Source organism: Triturus cristatus, unplaced genomic scaffold (assembly GCF_964204655.1).
Source record: "Triturus cristatus unplaced genomic scaffold, aTriCri1.1 SCAFFOLD_262, whole genome shotgun sequence".
NCBI lineage: Eukaryota > Metazoa > Chordata > Amphibia > Caudata > Salamandridae > Triturus > Triturus cristatus.
Genome location: NW_028187334.1, coordinates 823,864 through 850,292, shown reverse-complemented (window position 1 = coordinate 850,292; position 26,429 = coordinate 823,864). Strand labels below are relative to the sequence as shown.

The 26,429-nt window shown below is 43.9% G+C and overlaps 20 non-coding genes across 20 annotated transcripts; all 20 read right to left on the bottom strand.

Moving 5' to 3' along the window:
- Positions 1-2,294: 2,294 nt before the first annotated feature.
- On the bottom strand, positions 2,295-2,377 carry TRNAL-AAG (transfer RNA leucine (anticodon AAG)). The gene has a single exon. It is a non-coding gene; the product is annotated as a tRNA-Leu (tRNA).
- A 186-nt stretch (positions 2,378-2,563) lies between these two features.
- Positions 2,564-2,646, bottom strand: TRNAL-CAG (transfer RNA leucine (anticodon CAG)). The gene has a single exon. It is a non-coding gene; the product is annotated as a tRNA-Leu (tRNA).
- A 632-nt stretch (positions 2,647-3,278) lies between these two features.
- TRNAL-UAG (transfer RNA leucine (anticodon UAG)) lies at positions 3,279-3,361 on the bottom strand. Its single transcript has one exon. It is a non-coding gene; the product is annotated as a tRNA-Leu (tRNA).
- A 1,024-nt stretch (positions 3,362-4,385) lies between these two features.
- TRNAL-AAG (transfer RNA leucine (anticodon AAG)) lies at positions 4,386-4,468 on the bottom strand. Its single transcript has one exon. It is a non-coding gene; the product is annotated as a tRNA-Leu (tRNA).
- Positions 4,469-5,370: 902 nt separating this feature from the next.
- TRNAL-UAG (transfer RNA leucine (anticodon UAG)) lies at positions 5,371-5,453 on the bottom strand. The gene has a single exon. It is a non-coding gene; the product is annotated as a tRNA-Leu (tRNA).
- A 1,024-nt stretch (positions 5,454-6,477) lies between these two features.
- On the bottom strand, positions 6,478-6,560 carry TRNAL-AAG (transfer RNA leucine (anticodon AAG)). Its single transcript has one exon. It is a non-coding gene; the product is annotated as a tRNA-Leu (tRNA).
- Positions 6,561-6,746: 186 nt separating this feature from the next.
- On the bottom strand, positions 6,747-6,829 carry TRNAL-CAG (transfer RNA leucine (anticodon CAG)). Its single transcript has one exon. It is a non-coding gene; the product is annotated as a tRNA-Leu (tRNA).
- Positions 6,830-7,462: 633 nt separating this feature from the next.
- Positions 7,463-7,545, bottom strand: TRNAL-UAG (transfer RNA leucine (anticodon UAG)). The gene has a single exon. It is a non-coding gene; the product is annotated as a tRNA-Leu (tRNA).
- A 1,024-nt stretch (positions 7,546-8,569) lies between these two features.
- On the bottom strand, positions 8,570-8,652 carry TRNAL-AAG (transfer RNA leucine (anticodon AAG)). Its single transcript has one exon. It is a non-coding gene; the product is annotated as a tRNA-Leu (tRNA).
- A 185-nt stretch (positions 8,653-8,837) lies between these two features.
- On the bottom strand, positions 8,838-8,920 carry TRNAL-CAG (transfer RNA leucine (anticodon CAG)). The gene has a single exon. It is a non-coding gene; the product is annotated as a tRNA-Leu (tRNA).
- A 632-nt stretch (positions 8,921-9,552) lies between these two features.
- On the bottom strand, positions 9,553-9,635 carry TRNAL-UAG (transfer RNA leucine (anticodon UAG)). Its single transcript has one exon. It is a non-coding gene; the product is annotated as a tRNA-Leu (tRNA).
- Positions 9,636-11,640: 2,005 nt separating this feature from the next.
- Positions 11,641-11,723, bottom strand: TRNAL-UAG (transfer RNA leucine (anticodon UAG)). The gene has a single exon. It is a non-coding gene; the product is annotated as a tRNA-Leu (tRNA).
- Positions 11,724-12,747: 1,024 nt separating this feature from the next.
- TRNAL-AAG (transfer RNA leucine (anticodon AAG)) lies at positions 12,748-12,830 on the bottom strand. Its single transcript has one exon. It is a non-coding gene; the product is annotated as a tRNA-Leu (tRNA).
- Positions 12,831-13,016: 186 nt separating this feature from the next.
- Positions 13,017-13,099, bottom strand: TRNAL-CAG (transfer RNA leucine (anticodon CAG)). The gene has a single exon. It is a non-coding gene; the product is annotated as a tRNA-Leu (tRNA).
- A 632-nt stretch (positions 13,100-13,731) lies between these two features.
- Positions 13,732-13,814, bottom strand: TRNAL-UAG (transfer RNA leucine (anticodon UAG)). Its single transcript has one exon. It is a non-coding gene; the product is annotated as a tRNA-Leu (tRNA).
- A 1,024-nt stretch (positions 13,815-14,838) lies between these two features.
- TRNAL-AAG (transfer RNA leucine (anticodon AAG)) lies at positions 14,839-14,921 on the bottom strand. The gene has a single exon. It is a non-coding gene; the product is annotated as a tRNA-Leu (tRNA).
- A 2,992-nt stretch (positions 14,922-17,913) lies between these two features.
- TRNAL-UAG (transfer RNA leucine (anticodon UAG)) lies at positions 17,914-17,996 on the bottom strand. Its single transcript has one exon. It is a non-coding gene; the product is annotated as a tRNA-Leu (tRNA).
- A 1,024-nt stretch (positions 17,997-19,020) lies between these two features.
- TRNAL-AAG (transfer RNA leucine (anticodon AAG)) lies at positions 19,021-19,103 on the bottom strand. Its single transcript has one exon. It is a non-coding gene; the product is annotated as a tRNA-Leu (tRNA).
- A 901-nt stretch (positions 19,104-20,004) lies between these two features.
- TRNAL-UAG (transfer RNA leucine (anticodon UAG)) lies at positions 20,005-20,087 on the bottom strand. The gene has a single exon. It is a non-coding gene; the product is annotated as a tRNA-Leu (tRNA).
- Positions 20,088-21,111: 1,024 nt separating this feature from the next.
- On the bottom strand, positions 21,112-21,194 carry TRNAL-AAG (transfer RNA leucine (anticodon AAG)). Its single transcript has one exon. It is a non-coding gene; the product is annotated as a tRNA-Leu (tRNA).
- Positions 21,195-26,429: the final 5,235 nt, after the last annotated feature.

Genomic DNA, 26,429 nt, shown 5'->3' with positions numbered 1-26,429 from the left:
GAAGTGGGACACGATCGGAATCAGCACGGTGGGAGATCTCTGGACGAGGGGGGGATTCAAAACTTTTGAGACGCTGCAGGCGGAGTTTCAGCTGCAGAGCAGTGAGTACTTTCGGTACCTGCAGGTTCGCCATGCGCTGGGCTCCGTCTTCCCGGATGTTGCATCCATTCCGGAGTCTTCCCCCCTGGAGGACAGAGTGCTAGATGGCCATGTCCCGGACAGCACGATCTCCCTCATATACAAAAAATTGATTAACGATAGATCGTGTCTGCTGACCAGTCTCCGCGAGGCTTGGGTTGCCGACGGGCTGGAGCTGGACGACGAGGATTGGATTTCCGCGGTGGCCTCTCCGAAAGAGGTGGCCATCCCGGCTCGCCTTCGTTTCGTCCAGCTCAATATCCTTCACCGGGTCTACGTGACAGGGCCGAGGCTTTTACGTATGGGTTTTGCCGGTGATGGAATGTGTAAGCGTGGCTGTGGTGCGTTGGCGACTTTCATGCATATACTGTGGGAGTGCCCGAAGGTGGAGCGATTCTGGCGTGGTGTGCATGAGATTCTACGAATGGTTACGCGTGTCACGCTGCTGCCTGAAGCGAGGAGATGCTTGCTGAATGTCTGGGAACCAAATGACTACTCAGTCCCGCAGGCGCGGTGGGTGACTCTGGGATACATGATAGCCAAGCGTGATATTGCCCAATTGTGGGGATCCCAGAGGCCCCCTGCGGTGTCGGCCTGGAAAGAGCATATGGATTGGTGTATGTTTCGTGAAAAGGTGGTGTATGTGGCGAGGGGTAAGCCTGGGGCGTGGATGAAACTCTGGGGCCCCTGGAACGCCTATCGCGGGGGTATTTGTGAGCCGCCGCTGCTACCGGCGGCCTCGCCGGCTCCGTCTCCCTAGATGGCGCCCCTCCCTTGGCCGCTGGCGCGCGGTCCCCCAGTCCCTGATCTACTCCCGTCCCCCTTTTCAGAATTTTGCTGCTGGTGTGGATCCCCCACTTATGGAGCACGTGTTGTCACTTGGATCGAGGGTTGCCTTGCGGTTGTGGTTTGCTTATGTTGTTTTGTATTAAGAAAATGGAACCGTACTGTGGGCATGGAGCTTGGAGACCTGCACCATTGATCACTCCTGTTTTCCTACTGTGCACCGCTGAAAAAATTTTTTGCTGTATGTATGTACCAGGCTTTTGATGCTCTAGCGGCCGGCCGGGTGGTTGTAGGCCCATACCTGTAACTTCTATAAACTGCAATAAACGGTTTCAAAAAAAAAAAAAAAAAAAAAAAAAAAGAAATGAATAAAAGTTACTCAGAAACGTCTACCTCCATGCAAGCCTGAAATAATTTAAACCTTCAAACACAAGGTGCAACTTTATGCACAGGACAATAAACACAGAAGAACACATACGAAAGCACTTTATTTCACAGGTATACAGTTTTCATGCTTTTAGAACACCACATACCTCTCACCAGCTATTTAGGGTCCTGTATCCGACTCACAACATTTCCTTGCCTGCGACCTCTCTCTCTACACAAACAACTACAGCACAGGAAGTAGGAAGGCAATAGGTGGGGCAGTTTATGCAAATTTATGCTGCCAATGTGCCTTGCAGATTCATGCAGGATTTCTAGATCCTTGCTGGATACAAGAGAGTAGGCCTTGTTCCAGATAAACTATCCCTAGCAGGGAAAGTCTGAGCACAGGCACTCTTTTGCTCTTTAGCCCCTGGCCTGGGACTCACCCTCACTTGCTGAGGCGTGAAAATCTGCATACCAACTTTGCACAGAAGGTATGTTTGTGGTTGTTTGGGGATGGGTGGGAGGTCAAGAGCAGGGAAAAGCAGGTCTCCTGCACTACTAGACTCCTCTTCTATGCCTCCCTGCCATTCACTCACTCTGTCTTTGATTCATTCTCTCCTTCCACAACACTCCTTCTCACTCACTCGCTCTATCACTTGTATTTTTGCCCTTGCTCTGCATTCTATAGTGGAAACATCTCTTGAATGAAGCATCTGAAAATGACGTGACATAAAATTTAAAACCTCCTTATTGTAAACCTAAAACATCACAAAACTTAATGTAACCCATTTCTTTCATAAAAAAGATTTTTAAAGTACCCCACAAAACAAATATAAAACACCACGAGTGCTAGAAGAATATTACATTAACGTTAAAGATAGAATAGGGCAAATGCATTTGCAGTTGAAACTGAAGTTTGGTACTTATTCAGATATTATTTACATTGCCAATTTTTAGCTGAGATTCTAAAGGAACTGAGAGAGAAAATGGAATTCAAGTTTTGTCAGAAGTGGGATTTGAACCCACGCCTCCAGGAGAGACTGCGGCCTTAACGCAGCGCCTTAGACCACTCGGCCATCCTGACCCCATGCTGCTTTTTCATCTAAAGGGTGAGAAAGATATTAGGAACCAAAAAATGCACAGAGCTTAGGCCAATAGTGGCTAGAGCAAGAAAAAAACTCACTGCACTCTTCCAAGAAGACAATCCTATAAGCCACTGCGAGGGAAATGATCATATTTCTCAAGAAAAAAATTAGAGTATACACAGGACTGTCAGAAGTGGGATTTGAACCCACACCTCCAGAGGAGACTGCGACCTGAACGCAGCGCCTTAGACCACTCGGCCATCCTGACTTGCTTTCCCAGCATCTTCCAGAGGCCAGACAGCCATGCAGGTGAGGTACTGAAAAGGAATGCCCTCAATTTATTTATCCTATTATATGCACTTCCAACAGATCTTTGAACAATCTGTACAGAGCAGGACCTATGGAGAACTCTTTAGAACTTTGAGGCGAACAAAGAGAAAGTGCTATTCACCAGCCACTTGAACGGCTCAAAGCTGCTTTGAAATTGAGACAATAGCCACCTCTTGGCTGGCTAAAGCAATTTCAACAAGGGATCTCAAAGTCACAACATAGGGTGGAGTATGCAAATTTAAGCAGCCCCTGATCAAAGCCCTAAGGAAATTGCTGTAAGTGTGCTGGAGTCCAGTTGTCTACCAGATGCATGGCATTCTTCCAAATTTGCAGGGCCCGTCTGGCCAGGGCATACAAGAGCATGACTCTTCCAGATGACCTCTTACATGGGTCCTATGCTCATTTGGTAAGGATTGCGCTTTGTCAGCAAGACGTTATAGAACCTAAATATATGAGAAACCCCATCTCTCTTGACAAGAGGAGAACGGAATAACGTGCCAAGTGAAGACCAACAGATGCAACTTCCATCAGATGTTAACCTGATAAAGGAGATTAAATCTCCAAAAGGAATGTCAGAAGTGGGATTCGAACCCACGCCTCCAAAGGAGACTGTGGCCTAAACACAGCGCCTTAGACCTCTCGGCCATCCTGACAGTATAGGCTTTTAAGAAATGAATAAAAGTTACTCAGAAACGTCTACCTCCATGCAAGCCTGAAATAATTTAAACCTTCAAACACAAGGTGCAACTTTATGCACAGGACAATAAACACAGAAGAACACATACGAAAGCACTTTATTTCACAGGTATACAGTTTTCATGCTTTTAGAACACCACATACCTCTCACCAGCTATTTAGGGTCCTGTATCCGACTCACAACATTTCCTTGCCTGCGACCTCTCTCTCTACACAATCAACTACAGCACAGGAAGTAGGAAGGCAATAGGTGGGGCAGTTTATGCAAATTTATGCTGCCAATGTGCCTTGCAGATTCATGCAGGATTTTTAGATCCTTGCTGGATACAAGAGAGTAGGCCTTGTTCCAGATAAACTATCCCTAGCAGGGAAAGTCTGAGCACAGGCACTCTTTTGCTCTTTAGCCCCTGGCCTGGGACTCACCCTCACTTGCTGAGGCGTGAAATTCTGCATACCAACTTTGCACAGAAGGTATGTTTGTGGTTGTTTGGGGATGGGTGGGAGGTCAAGAGCAGGGAAAAGCAGGTCTCCTTCACTACTAGACTACTCTTCTATGCCTCCCTGCCGTTCACTCACTCTGTCTTTGTTTCATTCTGTCCTTCCACAACACTCCTTCTCACTCACTCGCTCTATCACTTGTATTTTTGCCCTTGCTCTGCATTCTATAGTGGAAACATCTCTTGAATGAAGCATCTGAAAATGACGTGACATAAAATTTAAAACCTCCTTATTGGAAACCTAAAACATCACAAGACTTAATGTAACCCATTTCTTTCATAAAAAAGATTTTTAAAGTACCCCACAAAACAAATATAAAACACCACGAGTGCTAGAAGAATATTACATTAACGTTAAAGATAGAATAGGGCAAATGCATTTGCAGTTGAAACTGAAGTTTGGTACTTATTCAGATATTATTTACATTGCCAATTTTCAGCTGAGAATCTAAAGGAACTGAGAGAGAAAATGGAATTCAAGTTTTGTCAGAAGTGGGATTCGAACCCACGCCTCCAGGAGAGACTGCGGCCTTAACGCAGCGCCTTAGACCACTCTGCCATCCTGACCCCATGCTGCTTTTTCATCTAAAGGGTGAGAAAGATATTAGGAACCAAAAAATGCACAGAGCTGAGGCCAATAGTGGCTAGAGCAAGAAAAAAACTCACTGCACTCTTCCAAGAAGACAATCCTATAAGCCACTGCGAGGGAAATGATCATATTTCTCAAGAAAATAATTAGAGTAAACACAGGACTGTCAGAAGTGGGATTTGAACCCACGCCTCCAGAGGAGACTGCGACCTGAACGCAGCGCCTTAGACCACTCGGCCATAATGACTTGCTTTCCCAGCATCTTCCAGAGGCCAGACAGCCATGCAGGTGAGGTACTGAAAAGGAATGCCCTCAATTTATTTATCCTATTATATGCACTTCCAACAGATCTTTGAACAATCTGTACAGAGCAGGACCTATGGAGAACTCTTTAGAACTTTGAGGCGAACAAAGAGAAAGTGCTATTCACCAGCCACTTGAACGGCTCAAAGCTGCTTTGAAATTGAGACAATAGCCACCTCTTGGCTGGCTAAAGCAATTTCAACAAGGGATCTCAAAGTCACAACATAGGGTGGAGTATGCAAATTTAAGCAGCCCCTGATCAAAGCCCTGAGGAAATTGCTGTAAGTGTGCTGGAGTCCAGTTGTCTACCAGATGAATGGCATTCTTCCAAATTTGCTGGGCCCGTCTGGCCAGGGCATACAAGAGCATGACTCTTCCAGATGACCTCTTACATGCGTCCTATGCTCATTTGGTAAGGATTGCGCTTTGTCAGCAAGACGTTATAGAAAACTAAATATATGAGAAACCCCATCTCTCTTGACAAGAGGAGAACGGAATAACGTGCCAAGTGAAGACCAACAGATGCAACTTCCATCAGATGTTAACCTGATAAAGGAGATTAAATCTCCAAAAGGCATGTCAGAAGTGGGATTCGAACCCACGCCTCCAAAGGAGACTGTGGCCTAAACACAGCGCCTTAGACCTCTCGGCCATCCTGACAGTATAGGCTTTTAATAAATGAATAAAAGTTACTCAGAAACGTCTACCTCCATGCAAGCCTGAAATAATTTAAACCTTCAAACACAAGGTGCAACTTTATGCACAGGACAATAAACACAGAAGAACACATACGAAAGCACTTTATTTCACAGGTATACAGTTTTCATGCTTTTAGAACACCACATACCTCTCACCAGCTATTTAGGGTCCTGTATCCGACTCACAACATTTCCTTGCCTGCGACCTCTCTCTCTACACAAACAACTACAGCACAGGAAGTAGGAAGGCAATAGGTGGGGCAGTTTATGCAAATTTATGCTGCCAATGTGCCTTGCAGATTCATGCAGGATTTCTAGATCCTTGCTGGATACAAGAGAGTAGGCCTTGTTCCAGATAAACTATCCCTAGCAGGGAAAGTCTGAGCACAGGCACTCTTTTGCTCTTTAGCCCCTGGCCTGGGACTCACCCTCACTTGCTGAGGCATGAAATTCTGCATACCAACTTTGCACAGAAGGTATGTTTGTGGTTGTTTGGGGATGGGTGGGAGGTCAAGAGCAGGGAAAAGCAGGTCTCCTTCACTACTAGACTCCTCTTCTATGCCTCCCTGCCATTCACTCACTCTGTCTTTGTTTCATTCTCTCCTTCCACAACACTCCTTCTCACTCATTCGCTCTATCACTTGTATTTTTGCCCTTGCTCTGCATTCTATAGTGGAAACATCTCTTGAATGAAGCATCTGAAAATGACGTGACATAAAATTTAAAACCTCCTTATTGGAAACCTAAAACATCACAAGACTTAATGTAACCCATTTCTTTCATAAAAAAGATTTTTAAAGTACCCCACAAAACAAATATAAAACACCACGAGTGCTAGAAGAATATTACATTAACGTTAAAGATAGAATAGGGCAAATGCATTTGCAGTTGAAACTGAAGTTTGGTACTTATTCAGATATTATTTACATTGCCAATTTTTAGCTGAGATTCTAAAGGAACTGAGAGAGAAAATGGAATTCAAGTTTTGTCAGAAGTGGGATTCGAACCCACGCCTCCAGGAGAGACTGCGGCCTTAACGCAGCGCCTTGGACCACTCGGCCATCCTGACCCCATGCTGCTTTTTCATCTAAAGGGTGAGAAAGATATTAGGAACCAAAAAATGCACAGAGCTTAGGCCAATAGTGGCTAGAGCAAGAAAAAAACTCACTGCACTCTTCCAAGAAGACAATCCTATAAGCCACTACGAGGGAAATGATCATATTTCTCAAGAAAAAAATTAGAGTAAACAGAGGACTGTCAGAAGTGGGATTTGAACCCACGCCTCCAGAGGAGACTGCGACCTGAACGCAGCGCCTTAGACCACTCGGCCATCCTGACTTGCTTTCCCAGCATCTTCCAGAGGCCAGACAGCCATGCAGGTGAGGTACTGAAAAGGAATGCCCTCAATTTATTTATCCTATTATATGCACTTCCAACAGATCTTTGAACAATCTGTATAGAGCAGGAACTATGGAGAACTCTTTAGAACTTTGAGGCGAACAAAGAGAAAGTGCTATTCACCAGCCACTTGAACGGCTCAAAGCTGCTTTGAAATTGAGACAATAGCCACCTCTTGGCTGGCTAAAGCAATTTCAACAAGGGATCTCAAAGTCACAACATAGGGTGGAGTATGCAAATTTAAGCAGCCCCTGATCAAAGCCCTGAGGAAATTGCTGTAAGTGTGCTGGAGTCCAGTTGTCTACCAGATGAATGGCATTCTTCCAAATTTGCTGGGCCCGTCTGGCCAGGGCATACAAGAGCATGACTCTTCCAGATGACCTCTTACATGCGTCCTATGCTCATTTGGTAAGGATTGCGCTTTGTCAGCAAGACGTTATAGAAAACTAAATATATGAGAAACCCCATCTCTCTTGACAAGAGGAGAACGGAATAACGTGCCAAGTGAAGACCAACAGATGCAACTTCCATCAGATGTTAACCTGATAAAGGAGATTAAATCTCCAAAAGGTATGTCAGAAGTGGGATTCGAACCCACACCTCCAAAGGAGACTGTGGCCTAAACACAGCGCCTTAGACCTCTCGGCCATCCTGACAGTATAGGCTTTTAATAAATGAATAAAAGTTACTCAGAAACGTCTACCTCCATGCAAGCCTGAAATAATTTAAACCTTCAAACACAAGGTGCAACTTTATGCACAGGACAATAAACACAGAAGAACACATACGAAAGCACTTTATTTCACAGGTATACAGTTTTCATGCTTTTAGAACACCACATACCTCTCACCAGCTATTTAGGGTCCTGTATCCGACTCACAACATTTCCTTGCCTGCGACCTCTCTCTCTACACAAACAACTACAGCACAGGAAGTAGGAAGGCAATAGGTGGGGCAGTTTATGCAAATTTATGCTGCCAATGTGCCTTGCAGATTCATGCAGGATTTCTAGATCCTTGCTGGATACAAGAGAGTAGGCCTTGTTCCAGATAAACTATCCCTAGCAGGGAAAGTCTGAGCACAGGCACTCTTTTGCTCTTTAGCCCCTGGCCTGGGACTCACCCTCACTTGCTGAGGCATGAAATTCTGCATACCAACTTTGCACAGAAGGTATGTTTGTGGTTGTTTGGGGATGGGTGGGAGGTCAAGAGCAGGGAAAAGCAGGTCTCCTTCACTACTAGACTACTCTTCTATGCCTCACTGCCGTTCACTCACTCTGTCTTTGTTTCATTCTCTCCTTCCACAACACTCCTTCTCACTCACTCGCTCTATCACTTGTATTTTTGCCCTTGCTCTGCATTCTATAGTGGAAACAGCTCTTGAATGAAGCATCTGAAAATGACGTGACATAAAATTTAAAACCTCCTCATTGGAAACCTAAAACATCACAAGACTTAATGTAACCCATTTCTTTCATAAAAAAGATTTTTAAAGTACCCCACAAAACAAATATAAAACACCACGAGTGCTAGAAGAATATTACATTAACGTTAAAGATAGAATAGGGCAAATGCATTTGCAGTTGAAACTGAAGTTTGGTACTTATTCAGATATTATTTACATTGCCAATTTTTAGCTGAGATTCTAAAGGATCTGAGAGAGAAAATGGAATTCAAGTTTTGTCAGAAGTGGGATTTGAACCCACGCCTCCAGGAGAGACTGCGGCCTTAACGCAGCGCCTTAGACCACTCGGCCATCCTGACCCCATGCTGCTTTTTCATCTAAAGGGTGGGAAATATATTAGGAACCAAAAAATGCACAGAGCTTAGGCCAATAGTGGCTAGAGCAAGAAAAAACTCACTGCACTCTTCCAAGAAGACAATCCTATAAGCCACTGCGAGGGAAATGATCATATTTCTCAAGAAAAAAATTAGAGTAAACACAGGACTGTCAGAAGTGGGATTTGAACCCACGCCTCCAGAGGAGACTGCGACCTGAACGCAGCGCCTTAGACCACTCGGCCATCCTGACTTGCTTTCCCAGCATCTTCCAGAGGCCAGACAGCCATGCAGGTGAGGTACTGAAAAGGAATGCCCTCAATTTATTTATCCTATTACATGCACTTCCAACAGATCTTTGAACAATCTGTACAGAGCAGGACCTATGGAGAACTCTTTAGAACTTTGAGGCGAACAAAGAGAAAGTGCTATTCACCAGCCACTTGAACGGCTCAAAGCTGCTTTGAAATTGAGACAATAGCCACCTCTTGGCTGGCTAAAGCAATTTCAACAAGGGATCTCAAAGTCACAACATAGGGTGGAGTATGCAAATTTAAGCAGCCCCTGATCAAAGCCCTAAGGAAATTGCTGTAAGTGTGCTGGAGTCCAGTTGTCTACCAGATGCATGGCATTCTTCCAAATTTGATGGTCCCGTCTGGCCAGGGCATACAAGAGCATGACTCTTCCAGATGACCTCTTACATGGGTCCTATGCTCATTTGGTAAGGATTGCGCTTTGTCAGCAAGACGTTATAGAACCTAAATATATGAGAAACCCCATCTCTCTTGACAAGAGGAGAACGGAAAAACGTGCCAGGTGAAGACCAACAGATGCAACTTCCATCAGATGTTAACCTGATAAAGGAGATTAAATCTCCAAAAGGAATGTCAGAAGTGGGATTCGAACCCACGCCTCCAAAGGAGACTGTGGCCTAAACACAGCACCTTAGACCTCTCGGCCATCCTGACAGTATAGGCTTTTAAGAAATGAATAAAAGTTACTCAGAAACGTCTACCTCCATGCAAGCCTGAAATAATTGAAACCTTCAAACACAAGGTGCAACTTTATGCACAGGACAATAAACACAGAAGAACACATACGAAAGCACTTTATTTCACAGGTATACGGTTTTCATGCTTTTAGAACACCACATACCTCTCACCAGCTATTTAGGGTCCTGTATCCGACTCACAACATTTCCTTGCCTGCGACCTCTCTCTCTACACAAACAACTACAGCACAGGAAGTAGGAAGGCAATAGGTGGGGCAGTTTATGCAAATTTATGCTGCCAATGTGCCTTGCAGATTCATGCAGGATTTCTAGATCCTTGCTGGATACAAGAGAGTAGGCCTTGTTCCAGATAAACTATCCCTAGTAGGGAAAGTCTGAGCACAGGCACTCTTTTGCTCTTTAGCCCCTGGCCTGGGACTCACCCTCACTTGCTGAGGCGTGAAATTCTGCATACCAACTTTGCACAGAAGGTATGTTTGTGGTTGTTTGGGGATGGGTGGGAGGTCAAGAGCAGGGAAAAGCAGGTCTCCTTCACTACTAGACTCCTCTTCTATGCCTCCCTGCCATTCACTCACTCTGTCTTTGTTTCATTCTCTCCTTCCGCAACACTCCTTCTCACTCACTCGCTCTATCACTTGTTTTTTTGCCCTTGCTCTGCATTCTATAGTGGAAACAGCTCTTGAATGAAGCATCTGAAAATGACGTGACATAAAATTTAAAACCTCCTTATTGGAAACTAAAACATCACAAGACTTAATGTAACCCATTTCTTTCATAAAAAAGATTTTTAAAGTACCCCACAAAACAAATATAAAACACCACGAGTGCTAGAAGAATATTACATTAACGTTAAAGATAGAATAGGGCAAATGCATTTGCAGTTGAAACTGAAGTTTGGTACTTATTCAGATATTATTTACATTGCCAATTTTAAGCTGAGATTCTAAAGGAACTGAGAGAGAAAATGGAATTCAAGTTTTGTCAGAAGTGGGATTCGAACCCACGCCTCCAGGAGAGACTGCGGCCTTACACAGTGCCTTAGACCACTCGGCCATCCTGACCCCATTCTGCTTTTTCATCTAAAGGGTGGGAAATATATTAGGAACCAAAAAATGCACAGAGCTTAGGCCAATAGTGGCTAGAGCAAGAAAAAACTCACTGCACTCTTCCAAGAAGACAATCCTATAAGCCACTGCGAGGGAAATGATCATATTTCTCAAGAAAAAAATTAGAGTAAACACAGGACTGTCAGAAGTGGGATTTGAACCCACGCCTCCAGAGGAGACTGCGACCTGAACGCAGCGCCTTAGACCACTCGGCCATAATGACTTGCTTTCCCAGCATCTTCCAGAGGCCAGACAGCCATGCAGGTGAGGTACTGAAAAGGAATGCCCTCAATTTATTTATCCTATTATATGCACTTCCAACAGATCTTTGAACAATCTGTACAGAGCAGGACCTATGGAGAACTCTTTAGAACTTTGAGGCGAACAAAGAGAAAGTGCTATTCACCAGCCACTTGAACGGCTCAAAGCTGCTTTGAAATTGAGACAATAGCCACCTCTTGGCTGGCTAAAGCAATTTCAACAAGGGATCTCAAAGTCACAACATAGGGTGGAGTATGCAAATTTAAGCAGCCCCTGATCAAAGCCCTAAGGAAATTGCTGTAAGTGTGCTGGAGTCCAGTTGTCTACCAGATGCATGGCATTCTTCCAAATTTGATGGGCCCGTCTGGCCAGGGCATACAAGAGCATGACTCTTCCAGATGACCTCTTACATGGGTCCTATGCTCATTTGGTAAGGATTGCGCTTTGTCAGCAAGACGTTATAGAACCTAAATATATGAGAAACCCCATCTCTCTTGACAAGAGGAGAACGGAATAACGTGCCAGGTGAAGACCAACAGATGCAACTTCCATCAGATGTTAACCTGATAAAGGAGATTAAATCTCCAAAAGGAATGTCAGAAGTGGGATTCGAACCCACGCCTCCAAAGGAGACTGTGGCCTAAACACAGCACCTTAGACCTCTCGGCCATCCTGACAGTATAGGCTTTTAAGAAATGAATAAAAGTTACTCAGAAACGTCTACCTCCATGCAAGCCTGAAATAATTTAAACCTTCAAACACAAGGTGCAACTTTATGCACAGGACAATAAACACAGAAGAACACATACGAAAGCACTTTATTTCACAGGTATACAGTTTTCATGCTTTTAGAACACCACATACCTCTCACCAGCTATTTAGGGTCCTGTATCCGACTCACAACATTTCCTTGCCTGCGACCTCTCTCTCTACACAAACAACTACAGCACAGGAAGTAGGAAGGCAATAGGTGGGGCAGTTTATGCAAATTTATGCTGCCAATGTACCTTGCAGATTCATGCAGGATTTCTAGATCCTTGCTGGATACAAGAGAGTAGGCCTTGTTCCAGATAAACTATCCCTAGCAGGGAAAGTCTGAGCACAGGCACTCTTTTGCTCTTTAGCCCCTGGCCTGGGACTCACCGTCACTTGCTGAGGCATGAAAGTCTGCATACCAACTTTGCACAGAAGGTATGTTTGTGGTTGTTTGGGGATGGGTGGGAGGTCAAGAGCAGGGAAAAGCAGGTCTCCTTCACTACTAGACTCCTCTTCTATGCCTCCCTGCCATTCACTCACTCTGTCTTTGTTTCATTCTCTCCTTCCACAACACTCCTTCTCACTCACTCGCTCTATCACTTGTATTTTTGCCCTTGCTCTGCATTCTATAGTGGAAACATCTCTTGAATGAAGCATCTGAAAATGACGTGACATAAAATTTAAAACCTCCTTATTGGAAACCTAAAACATCACAAGACTTAATATAACCCATTTCTTTCATAAAAAAGATTTTTAAAGTACCCCACAAAAGAAATATAAAACACCACGAGTGCTAGAAGAATATTACATTAACGTTAAAGATAGAATAGGGCAAATGCATTTGCAGTTGAAACTGAAGTTTGGTATTTATTCAGATATTATTTACATTGCCAATTTTTAGCTGAGATTCTAAAGGAACTGAGAGAGAAAATGGAAGTCAAGTTTTGTCAGAAGTGGGATTCGAACCCACACCTCCAGGAGAGACTGCGGCCTTAACGCAGCGCCTTAGACCACTCGGCCATCCTGACCCCATGCTGCTTTTTCATCTAAAGGGTGAGAAAGATATTAGGAACCAAAAAATGCACAGAGCTTAGGCCAATAGTGGCTAGAGCAAGAAAAAAACTCACTGCACTCTTCCAAGAAGACAATCCTATAAGCCACTGCGAGGGAAATGATCATATTTCTCAAGAAAAAAATTAGAGTAAACACAGGACTGTCAGAAGTGGGATTTGAACCCACGCCTCCAGAGGAGACTGCGACCTGAACGCAGCGCCTTAAACCACTCGGCCATCCTGACTTGCTTTCCCAGCATCTTCCAGAGGCAAGACAGCCATGCAGGTGAGGTACTGAAAAGGAATGCCCTCAATTTATTTATCCTATTATATGCACTTCCAACAGATCTTTGAACAATCTGTACAGAGCAGGACCTATGGAGAACTCTTTAGAACTTTGAGGCGAACAAAGAGAAAGTGCTATTCACCAGCCACTTGAACGGCTCAAAGCTGCTTTGAAATTGAGCCAATAGCCACCTCTTGGCTGGCTAAAGCAATTTCAACAAGGGATCTCAAAGTCACAACATAGGGTGGAGTATGCAAATTTAAGCAGCCCCTGATCAAAGCCCTAAGGAAATTGCTGTAAGTGTGCTGGAGTCCAGTTGTCTACCAGATGCATGGCATTCTTCCAAATTTGCAGGGCCCGTCTGGCCAGGGCATACAAGAGCATGACTCTTCCAGATGACCTCTTACATGGGTCCTATGCTCATTTGGTAAGGATTGCGCTTTGTCAGCAAGACGTTATAGAACCTAAATATATGAGAAACCCCATCTCTCTTGACAAGAGGAGAACGGAATAACGTGCCAGGTGAAGACCAACAGATGCAACTTCCATCAGATGTTAACCTGATAAAGGAGATTAAATCTCCAAAAGGCATGTCAGAAGTGGGATTCGAACCCACGCCTCCAAAGGAGACTGTGGCCTAAACACAGCACCTTAGACCTCTCGGCCATCCTGACAGTATAGGCTTTTAAGAAATGAATAAAAGTTACTCAGAAACGTCTACCTCCATGCAAGCCTGAAAGAATTGAAACCTTCAAACACAAGGTGCAACTTTATGCACAGGACAATAAACACAGAAGAACACATACGAAAGCACTTTATTTCACAGGTATACAGTTTTCATGCTTTTAGAACACCACATACCTCTCACCAGCTATTTAGGGTCCTGTATCCGACTCACAACATTTCCTTGCCTGCGACCTCTCTCTCTACACAAACAACTACAGCACAGGAAGTAGGAAGGCAATAGGTGGGGCAGTTTATGCAAATTTATGCTGCCAATGTGCCTTGCAGATTCATGCAGGATTTCTAGATCCTTGCTGGATACAAGAGAGTAGGCCTTGTTCCAGATAAACTATCCCTAGCAGGGAAAGTCTGAGCACAGGCACTCTTTTGCTCTTTAGCCCCTGGCCTGGGACTCACCCTCACTTGCTGAGGCGTGAAATTCTGCATACCAACTTTGCACAGAAGGTATGTTTGTGGTTGTTTGGGGATGGGTGGGAGGTCAAGAGCAGGGAAAAGCAGGTCTCCTTCACTACTAGACTCCTCTTCTATGCCTCCCTGCCGTTCACTCACTCTGTCTTTGTTTCATTCTCTCCTTCCACAACACTCCTTCTCACTCACTCGCTCTATCACTTGTATTTTTGCCCTTGCTCTGCATTCTATAGTGGAAACATCTCTTGAATGAAGCATCTGAAAATGACGTGACATAAAATTTAAAACCTCCTTATTGGAAACCTAAAACATCACAAGACTTAATGTAACCCATTTCTTTCATAAAAAAGATTTTTAAAGTACCCCACAAAAGAAATATAAAACACCACGAGTGATAGAAGAATATTACACTAACGTTAAAGATAGAATAGGGCAAATGCATTTGCAGTTGAAACTGAAGTTTGGTACTTATTCAGATATTATTTACATTGCCAATTTTTAGCTGAGATTCTAAAGGAACTGAGAGAGAAAATGGAATTCAAGTTTTGTCAGAAGTGGGATTCGAACCCACGCCTCCAGGAGAGACTGCGGCCTTAACGCAGCACCTTAGACCACTCGGCCATCCTGACCCCATGCTGCTTTTTCATCTAAAGGGTGAGAAAGATATTAGGAACCAAAAAATGCACAGAGCTTAGGCCAATAGTGGCTAGAGCAAGAAAAAAACTCACTGCACTCTTCCAAGAAGACAATCCTATAAGCCACTGCGAGGGAAATGATCATATTTCTCAAGAAAAAAATTTGAGTAAACACAGGACTGTCAGAAGTGGGATTTGAACCCACGCCTCCAGAGGAGACTGCGACCTGAACGCTGCGCCTTAGATCACTCGGCCATCCTGACTTGCTTTCCCAGCATCTTCCAGAGGCCAGACAGCCATGCAGGTGAGGTACTGAAAAGGAATGCCCTCAATTTATTTATCCTATTATATGCACTTCCAACAGATCTTTGAACAATCTGTACAGAGCAGGACCTATGGAGAACTCTTTAGAACTTTGAGGCGAACAAAGAGAAAGTGCTATTCACCAGCCACTTGAACGGCTCAAAGCTGCTTTGAAATTGAGACAATAGCCACCTCTTGGCTGGCTAAAGCAATTTCAACAAGGGATCTCAAAGTCACAACATAGGGTGGAGTATGCAAATTTAAGCAGCCCCTGATCAAAGCCCTAAGGAAATTGCTGTAAGTGTGCTGGAGTCCAGTTGTCTACCAGATGCATGGCATTCTTCCAAATTTGCAGGGCCCGTCTGGCCAGGGCATACAAGAGCATGACTCTTCCAGATGACCTCTTACATGGGTCCTATGCTCATTTGGTAAGGATTGCGCTTTGTCAGCAAGACGTTATAGAACCTAAATATATGAGAAACCCCATCTCTCTTGACAAGAGTAGAACGGAATAACGTGCCAGGTGAAGACCAACAGATGCAACTTCCATCAGATGTTAACCTGATAAAGGAGATTAAATCTCCAAAAGGCATGTCAGAAGTGGAATTCGAACCCACGCCTCCAAAGGAGACTGTGGCCTAAACACAGCACCTTAGACCTCTCGGCCATCCTGACAGTATAGGCTTTTAAGAAATGAATAAAAGTTACTCAGAAACGTCTACCTCCATGCAAGCCTGAAATAATTGAAACCTTCAAACACAAGGTGCAACTTTATGCACAGGACAATAAACACAGAAGAACACATACGAAAGCACTTTATTTCACAGGTATACGGTTTTCATGCTTTTAGAACACCACATACCTCTCACCAGCTATTTAGGGTCCTGTATCCGACTCACAACATTTCCTTGCCTGCGACCTCTCTCTCTACACAAACAACTACAGCACAGGAAGTAGGAAGGCAATAGGTGGGGCAGTTTATGCAAATTTATGCTGCCAATGTGCCTTGCAGATTCATGCAGGATTTCTAGATCCTTGCTGGATACAAGAGAGTAGGCCTTGTTCCAGATAAACTATCCCTAGCAGGGAAAGTCTGAGCACAGGCACTCTTTTGCTCTTTAGCCCCTGGCCTGGGACTCACCCTCACTTGCTGAGGCGTGAAATTCTGCATACCAACTTTGCACAGAAGGTATGTTTTTGGTTGTTTGGGGATGGGTGGGAGGTCAAGAGCAGGGAAAAGCAGGTCTCCTTCACTACTAGACTCCTCTTCTATGCCTCCCTGCCGTTCACTCACTCTGTCTTTGTTTCATTCTCTCCTTCCACAACACTCCTTCTCACTCACTCGCTCTATCACTTGTATTTTTGCCCTTGCTCTGCATTCTATAGTGGAAACATCTCTTGAATTAAGCATCTGAAAATGACGTGACATAAAATTTAAAACCTCCTTATTGGAAACCTAAAACATCACAAGACTTAATGTAACCCATTTCTTTCATAAAAAAGATTTTTAAAGTACCCCACAAAAGAAATATAAAACACCACGAGTGCTAGAAGAATATTACATTAACGTTAAAGATAGAATAGGGCAAATGCATTTGCAGTTGAAACTGAAGTTTGGTACTTATTCAGATATTATTTACATTGCCAATTTTTAGCTGAGATTCTAAAGGAACTGAGAGAGAAAATGGAATTCAAGTTTTGTCAGAAGTGGGATTTGAACCCACGCCTCCAGGAGAGACTGCGGCCTTAAGGCAGCGCCTTAGACCACTCGGCCATCCTGACCCCATGCTGCTTTTTCATCTAAACGGTGAGAAAGATATTAGGAACCAAAAAATGCACAGAGCTTAGGCCAATAGTGGCTAGAGCAAGAAAAAAACTCACTGCACTCTTCCAAGAAGACAATCCTATAAGCCACTGCGAGGGAAATTATCATATTTCTCAAGAAAAAAAGTAGAGTAAACACAGGACTGGCAGAAGTGGGATTTGAACCCACGCCTCCAGAGGAGACTGCGACCTGAACGCAGCGCCTTAGACCACTCGGTCATCCTGACTTGCTTTGCCAGTATCTTCCAGAGGCCAGACAGCCATGCAGGTGAGGTACTGAAAAGGAATGCCCTCAATTTATTTATCCTATTATATGCACTTCCAACAGATCTTTGAACAATCTGTACAGAGCAGGACCTATGGAGAACTCTTTAGAACTTTGAGGCGAACAAAGAGAAAGTGCTATTCACCAGCCACTTGAACGGCTCAAAGCTGCTTTGAAATTGAGACAATAGCCACCTCTTGGCTGGCTAAAGCAATTTCAACAAGGGATCTCAAAGTCACAACATAGGGTGGAGTATGCAAATTTAAGAAGCCCCTGATCAAAGCCCTAAGGAAATTGCTGTAAGTGTGCTGGAGTCCAGTTGTCTACCAGATGCATGGAATTCTTCCAAATTTGCAGGGCCCGTCTGGCCAGGGCATACAAGAGCATGACTCTTCCAGATGACCTCTTACATGGGTCCTATGCTCATTTGGTAAGGATTGCGCTTTGTCAGCAAGACGTTATAGAACCTAAATATATGAGAAACCCCATCTCTCTTGACAAGAGGAGAACGGAATAACGTGCCAGGTGAAGACCAACAGATGCAACTTCCATCAGATGTTAACCTGATAAAGGAGATTAAATCTCCAAAAGGCATGTCAGAAGTGGGATTCGAACCCACACCTCCAAAGGAGACTGTGGCCTAAACACAGCACCTTAGACCTCTCGGCCATCCTGACAGTATAGGCTTTTAAGAAATGAATAAAAGTTACTCAGAAACGTCTACCTCCATGCAAGCCTGAAATAATTTAAACCTTCAAACACAAGGTGCAACTTTATGCACAGGACAATAAACACAGAAGAACACATACGAAAGCACTTTATTTCACAGGTATACCGTTTTCATGCTTTTAGAACACCACATACCTCTCACCAGCTATTTAGGGTCCTGTATCCGACTCACAACATTTCCTTGCCTGCGACCTCTCTCTCTACACAAACAACTACAGCACAGGAAGTAGGAAGGCAATAGGTGGGGCAGTTTATGCAAATTTATGCTGCCAATGTGCCTTGCAGATTCATGCAGGATTTCTAGATCCTTGCTGGATACAAGAGAGTAGGCCTTGTTCCAGATAAACTATCCCTAGCAGGGAAAGTCTGAGCACAGGCACTCTTTTGCTCTTTAGCCCCTGGCCTGGGACTCACCCTCACTTGCTGAGGCGTGAAATTCTGCATACCAACTTTGCACAGAAGGTATGTTTGTGGTTGTTTGGGGATGGGTGGGAGGTCAAGAGCAGGGAAAAGCAGGTCTCCTTCACTACTAGACTCCTCTTCTATGCCTCCCTGCCGTTCACTCACTCTGTCTTTGTTTCATTCTCTCCTTCCACAACACTCCTTCTCACTCACTCGCTCTATCACTTGTATTTTTGCCCTTGCTCTGCATTCTATAGTGGAAACAGCTCTTGAATGAAGCATCTGAAAATGACGTGACATAAAATTTAAAACCTCCTTATTGGAAACCTAAAACATCACAAGACTTAATGTAACCCATTTCTTTCATAAAAAAGATTTTTAAAGTACCCCACAAAACAAATATAAAACACCACAAGTGCTAGAAGAATATTACATTAACGTTAAAGATAGAATAGGGCAAATGCATTTGCAGTTGAAACTGAAGTTTGGTACTTATTCAGATATTATTTACATTGCCAATGTTTAGCTGAGATTCTAAAGGAACTGAGAGAGAAAATGGAATTCAAGTTTTGTCAGAAGTGGGATTCGAACCCACGCCTCCAGGAGAGACTGCGGCCTTAACGCAGCGCCTTAGACCACTCGGCCATCCTGACCCCATGCTGCTTTTTCATCTAAAGGGTGAGAAATATATTAGGAACCAAAAAATGCACAGAGCTTAGGCCAATAGTGGCTAGAGCAAGAAAAAAACTCACTGCACTCTTCCAAGAAGACAATCCTATAAGCCACTGCGAGGGAAATGATCATATTTCTCAAGAAAAAAAGTAGAGTAAACACAGGACTGTCAGAAGTGGGATTTGAACCCACGCCTCCAGAGGAGACTGCGACCTGAACGCTGCGCCTTAGACCACTCGGCCATCCTGACTTGCTTTCCCAGCTTCTTCCAGAGGCCAGACAGCCATGCATGTGAGGTACTGAAAAGGAATGCCCTCAATTTATTTATCCTATTATATGCACTTCCAACAGATCTTTGAACAATCTGTACAGAGCAGGACCTATGGAGAACTCTTTAGAACTTTGAGGCGAACAAAGAGAAAGTGCTATTCACCAGCCACTTGAACGGCTCAAAGCTGCTTTGAAATTGAGACAATAGCCACCTCTTGGCTGGCTAAAGCAATTTCAACAAGGGATCTCAAAGTCACAACATAGGGTGGAGTATGCAAATTTAAGCAGCCCCTGATCAAAGCCCTGAGGAAATTGCTGTAAGTGTGCTGGAGTCCAGTTGTCTACCAGATGAATGGCATTCTTCCAAATTTGCAGGGCCCGTCTGGCCAGGGCATACAAGAGCATGACTCTTCCAGATGACCTCTTACATGGGTCCTATGCTCATTTGGTAAGGATTGCGCTTTGTCAGCAAGACGTTATAGAACCTAAATATATGAGAAACCCCATCTCTCTTGACAAGAGGAGAACGGAATAACGTGCCAGGTGAAGACCAACAGATGCAACTTCCATCAGATGTTAACCTGATAAAGGAGATTAAATCTCCAAAAGGCATGTCAGAAGTGGGATTCGAACCCACGCCTCCAAAGGAGACTGTGGCCTAAACACAGCACCTTAGACCTCTCGGCCATCCTGACAGTATAGGCTTTTAAGAAATGAATAAAAGTTACTCAGAAACGTCTACCTCCATGCAAGCCTGAAATAATTTAAACCTTCAAACACAAGGTGCAACTTTATGCACAGGACAATAAACACAGAAGAACACATACGAAAGCACTTTATTTCACAGGTATACAGTTTTCATGCTTTTAGAACACCACATACCTCTCACCAGCTATTTAGGGTCCTGTATCCGACTCACAACATTTCCTTGCCTGCGACCTCTCTCTCTACACAAACAACTACAGCACAGGAAGTAGGAAAGCAATAGGTGGGGCAGTTTATGCAAATTTATGCTGCCAATGTGCCTTGCAGATTCATGCAGGATTTCTAGATCCTTGCTGGATACAAGAGAGTAGGCCTTGTTCCAGATAAACTATCCCTAGCAGGGAAAGTCTGAGCACAGGCACTCTTTTGCTCTTAGCCCCTGGCCTGGGACTCACCCTCACTTGCTGAGGCGTGAAATTCTGCATACCAACTTTGCACAGAAGGTATGTTTGTGGTTGTTTGGGGGATGGGTGGGAGGTCAAGAGCAGGGAAAAGCAGGTCTCCTTCACTACTAGACTCCTCTTCTATGCCTCCCTGCCATTCACTCACTCTGTCTTTGTTTCATTCTCTCCTTCCACAACACTCCTTCTCACTCACTCGCTCTATCACTTGTATTTTTGCCCTTGCTCTGCATTCTATAGTGGAAACATCTCTTGAATGAAGCATCTGAAAATGACGTGACATAAAATTTAAAACCTCCTTATTGGAAACCTAAAACATCACAAGACTTAATGTAACCCATTTCTTTCATAAAAAAGATTTTTAAAGTACCCCACAAAAGAAATATAAAACACCACGAGTGCTAGAAGAATATTACTTTAACGTTAAAGATAGAATAGGGCAAATGCATTTGCAGTTGAAACTGAAGTTTGGTACTTATTCAGATATTATTTACATTGCCAATTTTTAGCTGAGATTCTAAAGGAACTGAGAGAGAAAATGGAATTCAAGTTTTGTCAGAAGTGGGATTCGAACCCACGCCTCCAGGAGAGACTGCGGCCTTAACGCAGCGCCTTAGACCACTCGGCCATCCTGACCCCATGCTGCTTTTTCATCTAAAGGGTGAGAAAGATATTAGGAACCAAAAAATGCACAGAGCTTAGGCCAATAGTGGCTAGAGCAAGAAAAAAACTCACTGCACTCTTCCAAGAAGACAATCCTATAAGCCACTGCGAGGGAAATGATCATATTTCTCAAGAAAAAAATTAGAGTAAACACAGGACTGTCAGAAGTGGGATTTGAACCCACGCCTCCAGAGGAGACTGCGACCTGAACGCAGCGCCTTAGACCACTCGTCCATCCTGACTTGCTTTCCCAGCATCTTCCAGAGGCCAGACAGCCATGCAGGTGAGGTACTGAAAAGGAATGCCCTCAATTTATTTATCCTATTATATGCACTTCCAACAGATCTTTGAACAATCTGTACAGAGCAGGACCTATGGAGAACTCTTTAGAACTTTGAGGCGAACAAAGAGAAAGTGCTATTCACCAGCCACTTGAACGGCTCAAAGCTGCTTTGAAATTGAGACAATAGCCACCTCTTGGCTGGCTAAAGCAATTTCAACAAGGGATCTCAAAGTCACAACATAGGGTGGAGTATGCAAATTTAAGCAGCCCCTGATCAAAGCCCTAAGGAAATTGCTGTAAGTGTGCTGGAGTCCAGTTGTCTACCAGATGCATGGCATTCTTCCAAATTTGCAGGGCCCGTCTGGCCAGGGCATACAAGAGCATGACTCTTCCAGATGACCTCTTACATGGGTCCTATGCTCATTTGGTAAGGATTGCGCTTTGTCAGCAAGACGTTATAGAACCTAAATATATGACAAACCCCATCTCTCTTGACAAGAGGAGAACGGAATAACGTGCCAGGTGAAGACCAACAGATGCAACTTCCATCAGATGTTAACCTGATAAAGGAGATTAAATCTCCAAAAGGCATGTCAGAAGTGGGATTCAAACCCACGCCTCCAAAGGAGACTGTGGCCTAAACACAGCACCTTAGACCTCTCGGCCATCCTGACAGTATAGGCTTTTAAGAAATGAATAAAAGTTACTCAGAAACGTCTACCTCCATGCAAGCCTGAAATAATTTAAACCTTCAAACACAAGGTGCAACTTTATGCACAGGACAATAAACACAGAAGAACACATACGAAAGCACTTTATTTCACAGGTATACAGTTTTCATGCTTTTAGAACACCACATACCTCTCACCAGCTATTTAGGGTCCTGTATCCGACTCACAACATTTCCTTGCCTGCGACCTCTCTCTCTACACAAACAACTACAGCACAGGAAGTAGGAAGGCAATAGGTGGGGCAGTTTATGCAAATTTATGCTGCCAATGTGCCTTGCAGATTCATGCAGGATTTCTAGATCCTTGCTGGATACAAGAGAGTAGGCCTTGTTCCAGATAAACTATCCCTAGCAGGGAAAGTCTGAGCACAGGCACTCTTTTGCTCTTTAGCCCCTGGCCTGGGACTCACCCTCACTTGCTGAGGCGTGAAATTCTGCATACCAACTTTGCACAGAAGGTATGTTTGTGGTTGTTTGGGGATGGGTGGGAGGTCAAGAGCAGGGAAAAGCAGGTCTCCTTCACTACTAGACTCCTCTTCTATGCCTCCCTGCCATTCACTCACTCTGTCTTTGTTTCATTCTCTCCTTCCACAACACTCCTTCTCACTCACTCGCTCTATCACTTGTATTTTTGCCCTTGCTCTGCATTCTATAGTGGAAACAGCTCTTGAATGAAGCATCTGAAAATGACGTGACATAAAATTTAAAACCTCCTTATTGGAAACCTAAAACATCACAAGACTTAATGTAACCCATTTCTTTCATAAAAAAGATTTTTAAAGTACCCCACAAAAGAAATATAAAACACCACGAGTGCTAGAAGAATATTACTTTAACGTTAAAGATAGAATAGGGCAAATGCATTTGCAGTTGAAACTGAAGTTTGGTACTTATTCAGATATTATTTACATTGCCAATTTTTAGCTGAGATTCTAAAGGAACTGAGAGAGAAAATGGAATTCAAGTTTTGTCAGAAGTGGGATTCGAACCCACGCCTCCAGAGGAGACTGCGACCTGAACGCAGCGCCTTAGACCACTCGTCCATCCTGACTTGCTTTCCCAGCATCTTCCAGAGGCCAGACAGCCATGCAGGTGAGGTACTGAAAAGGAATGCCCTCAATTTATTTATCCTATTATATGCACTTCCAACAGATCTTTGAACAATCTGTACAGAGCAGGACCTAAGAAGAAATCTTTAGAACTTTGAGGCGAACAAAGAGAAAGTGCTATTCACCAGCCACTTGAACGGCTCAAAGCTGCTTTGAAATTGAGACAATAGCCACCTCTTGGCTGGCTAAAGCAATTTCAACAAGGGATCTCAAAGTCACAACATAGGGTGGAGTATGCAAATTTAAGCAGCCCCTGATCAAAGCCCTAAGGAAATTGCTGTAAGTGTGCTGGAGTCCAGTTGTCTACCAGATGCATGGCATTCTTCCAAATTTGCAGGGCCCGTCTGGCCAGGGCATACAAGAGCATGACTCTTCCAGATGACCTCTTACATGGGTCCTATGCTCATTTGGTAAGGATTGCGCTTTGTCAGCAAGACGTTATAGAACCTAAATATATGACAAACCCCATCTCTCTTGACAAGAGGAGAACGGAATAACGTGCCAGGTGAAGACCAACAGATGCAACTTCCATCAGATGTTAACCTGATAAAGGAGATTAAATCTCCAAAAGGCATGTCAGAAGTGGGATTCAAACCCACGCCTCCAAAGGAGACTGTGGCCTAAACACAGCACCTTAGACCACTCGGCCATGCTGACAGTATAGGCTTTTAAGAAATGAATAAAAGTTACTCAGAAACGTCTACCTCCATTCAAGCCTGAAATAATTTAAACCTTCAAACACAAGGTGCAACTTTATGCACAGGACAATAAACACAGAAGAACACATACGAAAGCACTTTATTTCACAGGTATACAGTTTTCATGCTTTTAGAACACCACATACCTCTCACCAGCTATTTAGGGTCCTGTATCCGACTCACAACATTTCCTTGCCTGCGACCTCTCTCTCTACACAAACAACTACAGCACAGGAAGTAGGAAGGCAATAGGTGGGGCAGTTTATGCAAATTTATGCTGCCAATGTGCCTTGCAGATTCATGCAGGATTTCTAGATCCTTGCTGGATACAAGAGAGTAGGCCTTGTTCCAGATAAACTATCCCTAGCAGGGAAAGTCTGAGCACAGGCACTCTTTTGATCTTTAGCCCCTGGCCTGGGACTCACCCTCACTTGCTGAGGCGTGAAATTCTGCATACCAACTTTGCACAGAAGGTATGTTTGTGGTTGTTTGGGGATGGGTGGGAGGTCAAGAGCAGGGAAAAGCAGGTCTCCTTCACTACTAGACTCCTCTTCTATGCCTCCCTGCCATTCACTCACTCTGTCTTTGTTTCATTCTCTCCTTCCACAACACTCCTTCTCACTCACTCGCTCTATCACTTGTATTTTTGCCCTTGCTCTGCATTCTATAGTGGAAACATCTCTTGAATGAAGCATCTGAAAATGACGTGACATAAAATTTAAAACCTCCTTATTGGAAACCTAAAACATCACAAGACTTAATGTAACCCATTTCTTTCATAAAAAAGATTTTTAAAGTACCCCACAAAACAAATATAAAACACCACGAGTGCTAGAAGAATATTACATTAACGTTAAAGTTAGAATAGGGCAAATGCATTTGCAGTTGAAACTGAAGTTTGGTACTTATTCAGATATTATTTACATTGCCAATTTTTAGCTGAGATTCTAAAGGAACTGAGAGAGAAAATGGAATTCAAGTTTGATGAGAAGTGGGATTCGAACCCACGCCTCCAGGAGAGACTGCGGCCTTAACTCAGCGCCTTAGACCACTCGGCCATCCTGACCCCATGCTGCTTTTTCATTTAAAGGGTGAGAAATATATTAGGAACCAAAAAATGCACAGAGCTTAGGCCAATAGTGGCTAGAGCAAGAAAAAAACTCACTGCACTCTTCCAAGAAGACAATCCTATAAGCCACTGCGAGGGAAATGATCATATTTCTCAAGAAAAAAAGTAGAGTAAACACAGGACTGTCAGAAGTGGGATTTGAACCCACACCTCCAGAGGAGACTGCGACCTGAACGCTGCGCCTTAGACCACTCGGCCATCCTGACTTGCTTTCCCAGCTTCTTCCAGAGGCCAGACAGCCATGCAGGTGAGGTACTGAAAAGGAATGCCCTCAATTTATTTATCCTATTATATGCACTTCCAACAGATCTTTGAACAATCTGTACAGAGCAGGACCTATGGAGAACTCTTTAGAACTTTGAGGCGAACAAAGAGAAAGTGCTATTCACCAGCCACTTGAACGGCTCAAAGCTGCTTTGAAATTGAGACAATAGCCACCTCTTGGCTGGCTAAAGCAATTTCAACAAGGGATCTCAAAGTCACAACATAGGGTGGAGTATGCAAATTTAAGCAGCCCCTGATCAAAGCCCTAAGGAAATTGCTGTAAGTGTGCTGGAGTCCAGTTGTCTACCAGATGCATGGCATTCTTCCAAATTTGCAGGGCCCGTCTGGCCAGGGCATACAAGAGCATGACTCTTCCAGATGACCTCTTACATGGGTCCTATGCTCATTTGGTAAGGATTGCGCTTTGTCAGCAAGACGTTATAGAACCTAAATATATGACAAATCCCATCTCTCTTGACAAGAGGAGAACGGAATAACGTGCCAGGTGAAGACCAACAGATGCAACTTCCATCAGATGTTAACCTGATAAAGGAGATTAAATCTCCAAAAGGCATGTCAGAAGTGGGATTCAAACCCACGCCTCCAAAGGAGACTGTGGCCTAAACACAGCACCTTAGACCTCTCGGCCATCCTGACAGTATAGGCTTTTAAGAAATGAATAAAAGTTACTCAGAAACGTCTACCTCCATGCAAGCCTGAAATAATTTAAACCTTCAAACACAAGGTGCAACTTTATGCACAGGACAATAAACACAGAAGAACACATACGAAAGCACTTTATTTCACAGGTATACAGTTTTCATGCTTTTAGAACACCACATACCTCTCACCAGCTATTTAGGGTCCTGTATCCGACTCACAACATTTCCTTGCCTGCGACCTCTCTCTCTACACAAACAACTACAGCACAGGAAGTAGGAAGGCAATAGGTGGGGCAGTTTATGCAAATTTATGCTGCCAATGTGCCTTGCAGA